The sequence below is a fragment of the Canis aureus genome, chromosome 28 (assembly GCF_053574225.1).
Source record: "Canis aureus isolate CA01 chromosome 28, VMU_Caureus_v.1.0, whole genome shotgun sequence".
NCBI classification, from domain to species: Eukaryota; Metazoa; Chordata; class Mammalia; order Carnivora; family Canidae; genus Canis; species Canis aureus.
This window is the reverse complement of record NC_135638.1, coordinates 12,000,995-12,014,645: the sequence shown is the minus strand read 5'-3', so window position 1 is coordinate 12,014,645 and position 13,651 is coordinate 12,000,995.

Sequence of the window (13,651 nt, the reverse complement as noted above, 5' to 3'; positions counted from 1 at the left end):
TAATCATATAAACCTACTTGGCTTTTTGTTAAATACTATTTATTTAGTTACAGCAATCAGAATACTGTATATGAATTTAACCAGAATGGAAAACACTATTTTATGGAGAGGATGGATGAAGGAAGAGTGTGGGTTTCAAAGTTTTTCAAAGATTTTCAAAAATCTTCATCTCCCATAAGGGAAGTCACTAAAAAGTTTAAAAGCAAAGAATTAGAAGATAAAAAAATATGTTATTTCAATATGTGGCAATAAATTTCAAAATATATGCAAACATACCTAACTGTTGAGATTGGTTTCCCCTGGGAAAGGAGGTTTGAGCAAGGAATGAAAAATTTTGTTACTGTTACATTATTGTTACCATGTCAAAATGCTTTCAGCACTCTAAAACTGAATAGCTTACATGCCCTACTTTAACAAAAATAAAGAATTAACATGAATGACATTTAAAGAATGACTCCATGTTTTCAAAAAATAGTAAATGCAATAATTTAAATAAATTGAAATAACAATATATTTTTGCTGGAAATTACAGCAGTGAGTTTAACTTTTTCCATTAATGTGCAAGATACCCTCAACTTGATATTTCATTAATTATCCTCAGCAAATTATCGTCCCAGTTTGACATCCCTTAGGCACTACCCTGCTTTAAGAACTCTTCCTCCACTACTAGTTGGTAAATTCTCCTGGAATGTAAATTGATTTTAATATTAATCTTACCAAAATATAATTAGGGAGTTGACCCTGGAGCACTATCATCAACCTTTTTCATAAAAACCTATAATTTTATGGGTGTCATATACTCCATATTGAGAATTTTTAACAAGATGTATTTTTTACTTATTTCATCTCTACTGGACTTATTTTTAATGATTTATTGGATTTTTAATGATATAATTAATATTACATGATACTCATCTCTGGCAAGGCCCCAAATAATTTGTATTAAAATGCTTAAAAAATATTATAGCAGAAATAAATTTAACACAGAGAAAACATACAAGTCATAAAATATAGTTTAAAAAAGAATGAATATTTTGAACCCATCTACAAGAAAACAATATATACAGCGTCAAAAACGTTTTTAAAAAAGGCATGAAATAACTGTTCAATATGAATAATGAGAGAGGTTTATATCCTTAAATTCACAGAACACAGAAATTATTGCAGCAATGGTCCATTGGTCGTGAGCGTATCAGAAGCACTCACAACCCTTAGAAATTCTATTGTGGTCAACAAGTAAATATGCTACTAAGAAAATTACAAGATGGGTGTAAATTGCAGAATTTATATTTGAAATAATTGCTTTTTTTATATTGTCCTTCCCTTCTTCCTATTCTCTCTTCTTTCTCTTATTTTTTCCTCTTTCTTTTCTATTTATCTTTCCTTCTTCCTACTTTCTTTCTTCGAAAAGCAGAAAGACTAATATTTAGCAAGTATTAAGCTAGATGAATAAGAATATACAAGTGACTGATCATGTTTCCTGTATGCATTTAGTTACTATTTAAGTAACCATTCAAGAACATAATTGCATTTATTTTCTAAAAATTTATATATATATATATATATATATATATATATAACAAAGAGAGGACCAAAATATCTATGTGAATGGAAACTTTGTCTTATTTCCAGGTATTCTTGAGTGTCTAGAAAAAGAGTTGCAAACTTGTTCTTAAAGGATCCAGTAGTAAATAGTGTAGGCTTCACATCCTCTGGTCAATTGTGAAAGCATCCAAAGGTAAAAGCCAATTGACACATTTTGTTGTGGCCTGTAATTTGTTGACTTCTGGTCTGGAAAAATGCCTACTCAATTTAGGTGCTAAACAGATTCATATGACTGCCACATACATTGGTTCAGTAGATCATCGTAGAACTACTCTTTACTGTCTTACAGGTGTATATTTGTTTGTAACATTGAATTATATATAAAGACAGTTGCCAAATAAAGACAAATGCAGAGTTGAGTTTAAATAAATAGATTTTATTCCAAAAGAATACTGCAATGGGGAAAATGTTCTAATCCTAGAAATCTGTAAGCATTTCAAAATAAAATAGAAACAAAGTTTTTTTTTTATTTTTTATTTTATAGGACTGGATAAGTAATACTTGCAGATACTTTAAGGGAATGTTGGGTAATCCAAAGGGAGTGATTATAGATTGACAGGATATCTGTCTCCCCATGTTAGAAGATACTCAGGATAAGCTGACAAGGGGCATGTTCCCTCTTTTACTATGTGTTCAGTCTCAGAGACAAGTTCAGGGGTCTGTAGGGAGGAGAGGTGCCTGACTAATATTTGGTCAAGCAGAGCAGTGGGTAAAAATGGATGACTGTGAACATTTAGTCACAGACTATGATTGTTACTTTAACCCTTTTGGATTCTGGAATTCTATATTTAGTTGGCCTTCATCTCATTCACTGATTGATCTTCTCCACATCTCTCTCTCTCTTTCTTTCTCTCTTTCTTTCTTTCTTTCTTTCTTTCTTTCTTTCTTTCTTTCTTTCTTTCTTTCTTTCTTTCTCTCTCTCTTTCTCTCTTTCTTTCTTTCTTCTTTCTTTCTTTCTTTCTTTCTTTCTTTCTTTCTTTTCTTTCTTTTCTTTCTTTCTTTCTTCTTTCTTTTCTTTCTTTCTTTCTTTCTTTCTTTCTTTCTTTCTTTCTTTCTTTCTTTCTTCTTTCTTTCTTTCTTTCTTTCTTCTTTCTTTCTTTCTTTCTTTCTTTCTTTCTTTCTTTCTTTCTTTTCTTTCTTTCTTTCTTCTTTTTAAGATTTTATTTTTTTGGAGGGAGAGTTAGCCCAATCAGGGGTGAAGGACAGGAAAGACTGTGGGAGAAGCAGACTCCCTGATGAGCAGGGAGCCAGAAGTGCGGCTTGATCCCAAGAACCTGAAATCAGGATCTTAGCTGAAGGCAGATACTTAACTGACTGAGCCACCCAGGCGCCCCTCTCCATCTCATTCTAATTCACCTTGTCTTAGTGACTAACAATACTGATAATTTTAAAAATAAAGGAAAAATTCACAGTACCTATCACTGATTTAAAAAATTAGGCATGTGAAGTAGCAGGAAAATACAACCAATAATATGGCAAAAAAATCAGTTAATATACATAATTCCAGATTGAGATAAATAGTAGGACTAGTAGGCAAGCAAATCTATTGTAAATAAGCTTCATTTGTTCAAAAAGATAGATAAAAACATGAGTATAATAAGAAAATAAATGGATGGCATACTTATAAGACTCATATTGAATTTATAGTGATAAAAAACACTATCTGAGATGGAATATACCCATCATATTAGACCCTGTGGAATCAAAGATTAAGGAACACAAACTCTAGTAATAGAAACTATTTAAAGGGATCCCTGGGTGGCGCAGCGGTTTGGCGCCTGCCTTTGGCCCAGGGCGTGATCCTGGAGACCCGGGATCGAATCCCACATCGAGCTCCCGGTGCATGGAGCCTGCTTCTCCTTCTGCCTATGTCTCTGCCTCTCTCTCTCTCTCTCTGTGTGACTATCATAAATAAATAAAAATTAAAAAAAAAGAAACTATTTAAAGTAAAACATAGAGAAAGAAAATACCAATCAAAATAAAACAGATCATCAGTTTTTGAACAATATTAAGTGATCTAACATAAGTGTATTTAAGGTCCCAAAAGGGAAGATGACGGCTGAGAACATTTCAAAAACTTGATAAAAACTATAAACCCACAGATCTTAGAATTTCAATGGACTCTAAGCAGAAGACATTTTAGGAAGACCACATAAATGTACATCATACTACTTTGCTGAAAACCAGTTATAAAGAGAATACATTGAAAGTATTCAGAGGAAAAAGATATTTACAGTGAAACAAAATTAGAGTAATAATTGACAATTTGAGACAGAACACAATGGAAAAAAATTCCGGAAATTATATTAGAATATGAATAAAATTGACAGTAAAATTGACTTTAAAAAAATGAAATAAAAACATTTTGAGGAGTGTTTAGGTGGCTCAGTTGGTTCAGATCATGATTTTGGGGTCCTGGAATCAAGCCCTGCATCCAGCTCTCTGCTCAGTTTTCTTCTCCCTCTCCTCTGTGCTCTCTCTCTCTCTCTCAAATAAATAGATCTTTTTAAAAAAGCATTTTGAGACACATGAACATTAAAATAATGCATCAGCTGGACAATAGTGCAAGCAACAAGAAAGAAAGCTATTTAGGTGGATGAAAAAATAATGTAAACCAAATTAGGATCAGCTTAAAGAAGAAGCAATGGAAAAAAAGTAAATATTTGGGCAAAAAATTTTAAGCTTTTTTCTTATGTTTTATATATCTGTAAAAAAGTATTTAAGAGAAAGATAATAACAATGGGGTATGGAATTCATATAATAAAATAATGTGTACAGTAGCACAAAGCTGCAGAATAAACTGGAATTATAGCAAGTTACAGTTCTTATACTGTATGTGAAGTATCATACTATTGGTAGGAGGTAAACTGATATATTACAATTTTATTCTATATCCCGCACAGCAATGATTAAAAATTCTGTAAAAATGAAACAATGAAATACAGGTTAAAAGCAAGTACAACTCATAAAGATCAACCATGAAAACATATTCAACTAAACAGAAAGGAGAAATAGAGGAAGAGTTGGGGAAAAGAAGAGATGAGACAAATAGAAAGCAGAGCAAGATGATAAATTCAAAGCAAACTATAATCGATATTCACATTAAATACAAATAGTCTGAAAACACCAATTAAAAGATTGTTGAATTGAATAAAGATGAAACTTTTATTTATATGCAACCTACAGGAAACCTACTTAAATACAAAAAACCCCACAAAGAAATGAAAAGTAAAAGAATGGGAAGACATATGCCAGCTAACACCAAATCAAAACATAGTGGATTGACTGTGTATGACAAGAAACCATCTGACTACGGAAAAGAATTTGCTTAGTCATTTAAAGCTCTTTATAGGTATCTCTTCTTCTCACTGATTTTTTTTTTCAAGAGAAAACAAGTTATAAAACAAATGGGGAAACCGACAGATAGCATTTCATGTGCTGAGTAGTTATTTTCTTCCTTAAACCTATTCCTCTTTCAACAGAGTGCAAGTTGATAATTAAAGGGCTAATAACACTTCATTTGAGATGTGCAAGCCCAAGATAATGAGGCTGGTGATAAAAAAAAAAAATCAGGCAAGGCGAGATATGAAGCAGTATGATTGTATTATCATGTTGTCCTGAAGACACAGCTAGTTGCAGACAAATTTGCTGTGGAAAGGTTGAAAAGGAGACGGTACCACTGATTGTACCAGGTTAAGGAGAACGGAGGAAGCGAGAATTTCCTGGCTCTGTCTCAATCCCTTATTTCCTGTGGCTTATGGTACATCCCAGATGGGAACTGTCTTCTTTACTCTTTTTTATTCAATGCCCATGAAGTTAGATTGCCAAACCTGCATGGTGTTTATTTTATGGAAGTACAGAAGTGAGAGATAAAACCTCACATGAGTACTATCTGAGACAAGATAAAGAAGGATGTAGTTGGTGCACAAATTTTACGTGTATTTGCCAACTGTATGTTTTCCTTTCTCCCCTTACTTCCAACGTTCAGTGTCCCAGCCTATTTTGAGGAAAGGAGGTTCATTATATGCAATTAATTATACCTCAGAACCAATTAATAATATTGGCAGTTTTGTACATAAACTACTTCTACTCAAAATAGCATATTATTTAATTAGGGGAAGAGCAACAAACCAAATAAAGATTGGAGTAAGTTAAAACAATACTGTATTTAGAAATGGTAAAAAGAAAAATATTAATTACATTGTATTTCAGCCTAAGGAGCTGAGTTCTGATGATTGTTGTTTGTTCAATATAACTAAGTCATTTTTCCTGTTTATTTTCAATACTACATTTTGAATTGATTGAAAAAATTGTCACTGAAATGGATTAGTTTTCTTCTGAGCAGACCACTTAGCCAGTTAATATCCTCTTGTATTGAAAGATTTATATGACAACATATTTCTTTTTGTAAACAAGTGACTAGCATAAAAAAAAGTGGAATGCCAGTGTTAGGACATTTAATTTCTCCTCTATGTATAAAAAGCTTAGTGTTGGCTGGGTTCCTGCACAGCAAATGTGAAAAATAAAATAGTATATATTCTCCTTTTGATTTTCAACCAAAAATGTCAAAGGAATGACATTTCTCTTTTATTTATTTATATACTTGGTTATAAGGTCTAGAGTTTTAAAATGATGAGATAAAAGTGAAAAGGCAAATCAAGCACTTTATAAATTTAGAATGAACAGTAGGACAAGCACCAGTAAAGTAATACAAGAGGAGAGATTAGTATGGAATATGTTGATCATTTTTATCTGAAGAGTTTTCTAAATTTGATCTATTAAACTTTTACATGTAAAAATTGTGTTCTATATGGCAGTTAAGACTCTCATAAGAGAGGGTGATTATTTGGATTAGTAGTTGAACCAGTTTAAATTAAGCAAAATAAACTGTACAGACATCAAATAGAAAGGGCAGACATCAAATAGAAAACAATGAATAAAACTGAGTGGAGAGAAATATTCCATTCCAGAATAATAAAAATATTAATTTTAAAATTTTTCTAATGATAGAGTTAGATAACCAAGATCTAGATATTCACCAAGATATTCTTAGTGAAATTCAAATAATAATCAAATAATCAAAACCACTTAACATATAATTTGAGAGCATAGTGAAATAATTTACAAAACAGAGCAAGGAAGAAAATGACTAATCTAAGTAGTTTTAAAAATAGTATTTAGAAAGGATTTTGAGAGCTAATAAAGGATTGAAAAACTATATAGAAATACTGTAATGTGCTTATAAAATTTGTAAGAAATTCTGAAACTTCTTTTATGTTTTTTATTTATTGAATAAATAATATATTATATATAATGAATGCCAGATTTCACATGAGGAAAGATGTTACAGACAAGAAGTGGGTAAAGACAGCATGATAACTTTGGTATCAGTTTGGAATCAGAGGTATCAATATGAACTCATATTTTAAATATAGATGTGATCAATAGATGATGATAGATAAATAAAGATGAGAGATAAATAGATGATAGATAAATAGATAGATGATAGATAATCTTGTGTTGGCTAGTATACATATGTGTATCTCTTAGGGTCTATGAGCAATTACACCCTAATAGACCTGAGCACATCTAGTACCCAGATATTGATACCCAAATTCTATTCTTCAATAAAAAGGAACCAGAGATTCCTGGAAAATTGGTAGATCTTGGTGCTATGGATAGGAAAATATAAAATGAGTCTGGAGGGGATCCCTGGGTGGCGCAGTGGTTTGGCACCTGCCTTTGGCCCAGGGCACGATCCTGGAGACCCGGGATCGAATCCCACGTCGGGCTCCCGGTGCGTGGAGCCTGCTTCTCCCTCTGCCTGTGTCGTCTCTGCCTCTCTCTCTCTCTCTCTCTCTCTCTGTGTGACTATCATAAATAAATAAAGAAAAAAATACTAAAAAAAAAATAAATAAAATAAAATGAGTCTGGAGCATTTTGTAGTAGGAAGGATTCAAAAATTTGGAGAGTAAGTTGAAAGGACACAGAAGTATCAATAACGAGCTTTCAGTGGCCAAAATGAAACAATATAAGCAACAACAACAAAAAATATTGTACTGTACTATAACCCACAGTATAAGTCAGTATATCATGGGTTTATATTGATTTAAGTAATTCAATAAATGGATAAATTTGGAAGAAAGGACAGCTGAGCCTCACAGGGCATTCTAATTAGTAGAAGTATGAGAGAACTCGAGAAAATCATTAGGGCACCACAGTAATAATTGTTGCAGGCAAGATAACTCCAATGAGAGCTAAAAATATAATGCAAATATTTAGTGGGAAACAATATTTGCATAGTATCAAAGAATGTACCCTATGATGTTTGTTAATGACAAATATTAAAAGAAGAACTTCATAGTTTAGAAACCAGCAGACACCACCATAATAAAATGATCAAATTAACATCAGCTCTCCGAAGACTTAACTAGATCATATACTCCCTGATATCACATCACTTTTGTGGTACTCTAGCCCAAAGTAGAGAACCTCATTCAAATCATGGGATAGCATTAGATAGTCCTGATGAAGGGACATTCTGGAAAATAATGACTAATACTCCTTAAAAGTGTCAAATTTTTTAAAGACACAGACTGAAACTTGTCACAGAAAATATGTGACGGGGGTGGGTAACTAAATGGGATATGGGACTCTAGATAGGATCCCGGAATGGAATAAAGCAAAAACAAAAACCCTTATGAATTAAGGAACTCTATGCAATTTTAGTAGCTATTTTGTAAGTCTAAAATTATACCAAAATAAAAAATAACAATAATTCTCATTTAAATTTGTTATTAAAAAAATAAAAAAATAAATTTGTTATTGAACTCTATGAACTCTATGAACTCATTCATTGTTTTTCTGTGCTAAGAAAGAAGTATTACAAATTGTGTATCATCTGTGATGACAAATAGCTGTTAATAGTGTGTTATTTAACACTTATTTAACAGTTAACAGTTAATGTATAAGTTTTAAAAGTTAAGTGATCTTAATATAATATTGTTATTAATAAAATAACTACAGACCTCTAAGAGGATGAATTGCAAATAAAAAAGATACAGAATTAGCAATAAAAAAATGTTTAAGATCCACTGCTTTAATGGATTATAAACACCTTCAGGACAATTATCATGGCTTATTCCCTGTTAGGTTCTCCAAAGGTTAACATAATTTTTGGTACGTAGTAGGTTCAAAATAAAGAATAGGAAAGAATGACTGCCTTAAAGTTAAATGAATGGATGAATGAATGAATGAATGAATGAATCAGCCATCACATTATAGATAAGGGAAATAACCATTTTCTCAGATAAAAACTAAAATCTAGGATTTCTGAGTTGTTTCAAGAACCTACACCTCCTCAATTATTTTCTTGTCTTTTTTCTCATTGATATCAAGATAGAAAATTATGGTTGATTGAGCAGAGAAGGAAATATGAAAGAGTAAGATGATTCAAACACTCATAGGTATAAGAATTGAATTCTGCTAATTCTTCATGTGAAGTGTCTGTCAAGATGGCCAACGGACACATGAAAAATACTCAACATTATTTATCAGAAGGGAAATGCAAATCAAAACTACAATGATATATCACCTTATATCTGTCAGAATGGCTAAAGTCAAAAACACAAGAAACAACAAATGTTGGTGGGGATGTGGAGAAAAAGGAACCCTCGTTCACTATTGGTGGTAATGCAAAGTGTTGTAGCCACCGTGGAAAACAGTATGGAAAAAATTTAAAAATAGAACCACTCTAGTAATCCAATAATTGCACTACTGGGTATTTACCCAAAGAATACAAAAACACTAGTTCAAAAGGATATATGTACCCTTATGTAGCATTATTTACAATAGCCAATTTATGGAACCATTTTGTTGCAAATGGCAAGATTTCATTCTTTTTATTATTATATTATATATGTGTGTATATATATATATCATATATGTGTGTGTATATATATATATATATCATATATATACACACACACACACACCACATCTTCTTTATTCATTCATCTATTGAAAGATACTTGGGCTTTTATATGGGGAATATAAGAAATAAGACAAATGAACAAACGGAAAAGACAAACCAAAAACCAGACTCAACTATGGAGACAGCAAACTGATGGTTACCAGTTGGGAGGTGGGTGAGGGGAATACATGAGATGGGTGAGGGTATTAAGGAGAGCATTTATCTCTTTGAGCGCTGAGCAATGTATAGACTGTCGAATCACTGTATTATATATCTGAAACTAATATAATGCTGTATGTTAACTATGCTGGAGTTAAAATAAGACTTAATACAATTTAAAAAGTCTGTCAAAAATATAGTTATGACTTTACAGATGAAGGAGAGAAAAATGTACTTGTGTGCCCTCTTGATGCATAATAGATGGACTTTGAAGAAATGATCTAGATGGACCCCAGAAGGCTATAGATAAAATATCCTAAAGTTATACTGACAGTAAGAATGGGAATAATGTGCTGTTATCTGAGCTGTAGCAAAAATTCATCAACTATACTGAGAGCTTCTTATCAAGGTGGAGATAAAGTAGTAATATTTTATAGATATACATAAACACAATAAAAGAAGTCAGTCTATGCATAATTTAAATTTTGTTTTAGATCATGTTGTTTCAGAAGTCTGATTATCACATTTCTAATATTCAGTTATGTTACTTTGCATATAAATTTTTTGATGATTAAAATGTGATTGCAAAATTAATTCTTCAGTTTCTCTTAAATTGTACATTTACAGAAATCATGAAGCCTCTAAAGGTTTCCTTATTTTTGTAGGTGTATCAATCCTGTAACCTTGCAAAATGTATACCTTTTTGTGCATTTCTGATAGTATTGTCTCAAAAAATATGTAGAAAAAAGAACGAGTGTTAATACATAAATACTCAAGTATCTCAAAGTATTTCAATTAACGCAGACACTGTTTCAAAGAGCAATCTACTCTACACTTGATGTAAAAATTACCTAACATTAATACTGATTTCTAATGCAGCTGATTTCTTCTTCCTCTGTGACTGAATTCACACCTAAGTGGTAAAAGAATAATTTCTTTCCCATTTGTAAGTCTTTTAAATAGATTGAAGATATGGATGACCTTAAGCAAATATAAACTTCTGGGTCATTTTATGAGAGAAAAAAAAAGGTTATACACCGTAGATATACAAGTTTGCTTTGTTACATTAATCCTATAGGAAACAATTTGTCTGGGAACACAGAGTTCACTAGCACACAATGATTTTATTTTTCTTCAGGGGTTCCAGTCAATGCCTAAAAAAGAAGCAATTTACTAAGTTGTACCTTGGGGCATTGTAATTCACCACACATGGGTGAACAATTTGCTTTGGGAAGGTAGTTACTCATGGCAAGATCAAATCTATCCAGCTCTATTTTGCAGCGACAACAGTAACTTGTATAAGAATAGCAATGACAATGTACAATCGGCCTTTCTTTTGTAGTAGTCTTCAGCCTCTTAAAATTTTAGTCCACTTTTTAACAACTTCTTAATTGATTTTCTCTGTGTAGTAGTATAACCATAACAATGTGATATAAGTTTAAAAACATCACCAAGGCATTTTGTGTATGTGTGTGATTTTACCTCTTCGATAAAGCTTTTCTTGATTCCACAAAACTATAGGGCTCTCCATTTGTACTAAGTCAAAAGCCACCAATAGTGCCTATCATTCAAGACTCATTTAATGAAGTGCTGATTTATATTATTTTTGTTACTTGATCAGGGACGTTTGTATATGTTATTTCACTTAATCTTGTCAAGAACGTTAAAGGGTGGGTATTGGTCCCTTTCTCATACCAAGAAATTAATGTTAGTAAATATTGATATTAACAAGGTCATGTTGTTAGAAATGGCACACCCTGGGTTCAAAACTCTTCTGTCCATCTTAGATATAAATGTTTTATTTACATTTATTATGCAACTAAGTTGAAGTAATGTACTTTGATGCTCTAGATTTGACCCATACTAGGTATTCATCAGCAAGTTAATTTTAAAAGGAACTACATCTCAGTTTTCACCTTGTTTGAAGCTCTAGAGCCATTCAGATATATTGTATAAACACTGAAGGGCTTTAGAATTATTTCAAATATTTAAAATATTTTATTTGCATGTAATTGAAGATTCTTGTTTGGATGCTCTCCCGCCCCTTGACACAGGACCATTGGATACTTATATTTTAATATGCCATTGTGACTGTGAACTATCAGACTTTACTCTTTACTGTTTCATTGCTTTGAAGCCTCTTTGCTGTGGAGAAAGGGAAGACAAGTCATATTTAGTGTTACTAAACGACCTTATCTTTTTTTTTTTTTTAGTATAGTGAACACAGAACATTATATTAATTTCAGGTGTGCAACACAGTGATTCAACAACTTTATACATTATGCCTTATCTTCTGAAAACCCATTATTACATGGAGAAGATGAAGTGCACTAAGTCACCACTTTCCATTTTCCCCCCTGTTTTTAATTTCATATGATGAGTTGAGTTCTGTTTGATGAATGGCTCCCTTTACCTTCAGGACCAAATCCAAACCCCTTAGTCTGGCATATCAGACTCTTTATAATATGCCTTGTGATTAGCTCTCCAGTTTCATCATTTGGCAGTTTCCCCTTACACCTGTGCCCCAGGCACACAGAACAATTTGTTGTGCCTTGGCAATGCTGTGTTTCCTCATGCCTGGGTGCCTTTGCATGTTCTGCTTAGTGAGTGGTTCTGCTCATTTCTCTGCCTGGTTAAATCCTACTCATCTCTCAAAACTCAGTTCAAATATTGACTAGGAATATTTCCCACTTGACCCTAGCCTCTGTAAGAGAGAGATTGATAAACATAACATGCACATCCCAATTTCTTCAAGACTTTTGAAACTACTTGAAAGCCAATCTTACCTAACTTTTGTAGTCTTTATAAAAACACACACACAAAAAATAGCTTATGTTAAATTTAGTAAGGCTTACCATTAAAACTGAAAGCTGTGAACACTAAAGGCCAGTAAGAAGTTTAGAATTTTGACTCATCTTTTCATTTATCTTCTTATTTATCTGTTCTGCAGTTGGCATAAAGTGAGAAGGATCAAACATCCAGATCTGCTACCAAGATATACTTCCTATTTCTTCCTGTACTCTATCTCAAGACTTTCATGTATTTTTGCAAGTATCATAGTTTATACAAAACAATATATTAAGCATTTTGTAAATGGCTTAAGAGATTTTTTAAAAAATCTTATTTATTCATGAGAGACACATAGAGAGAGGCAGATACATAGGCAGAAGGGAGCCTGAAGCAGGACTCGATCCCAGGACCCCGGGATCATGACCTGAGCCTAAGGCAGATGCTCAACCAATGAACCACCCAGGTGCTCTGTTCAAGAGATTTTTAATGCTGTTTTTGACTTAATATTATTGGCATGTAGATATTGACTTTAGATTGTGCCCCTTAATTAAAATTAAAATGCAAGTCAATTATTGTATTTATCTGCATACTCCATTAACATCCCCTGCTTTCTAAAAGTATCTTGGAACATTTACACATTGAATTAAATAGTATATAACTTTGTTTCTAGTCAACTAAAATATTTTAAAACCAGGATATATATATATATATATATATATATATATATATATACACACACACACACACACACACACACACATATATATTTATACACACACACACATATATATTTTATTTTGCATAGTAATAACTCCATTTTGGAGACACAATAATGGAATATGTTAATGTATACATATCTTAATAGGTATATTTTTTTCAGTTCACAAGCAGACTTTATCGTGACTTTGTTAATGAAAACTAGCAGAGTTGCTTACACTCTATGATATTTTCATTGTTTCTGTCAGTGTCTGTTCTATTGCTTTAGGTTCATCAAAGCAAATATTTAATAAAGACTGTAGGAACAAAAATTCGCATAAACCTAAGACAGCGATAGTTTACTCAGGTTCAAAATATATAAATAAGCATAAATGTTGGCATTGAAAAGCAATGATCAGCCTAAGAGAG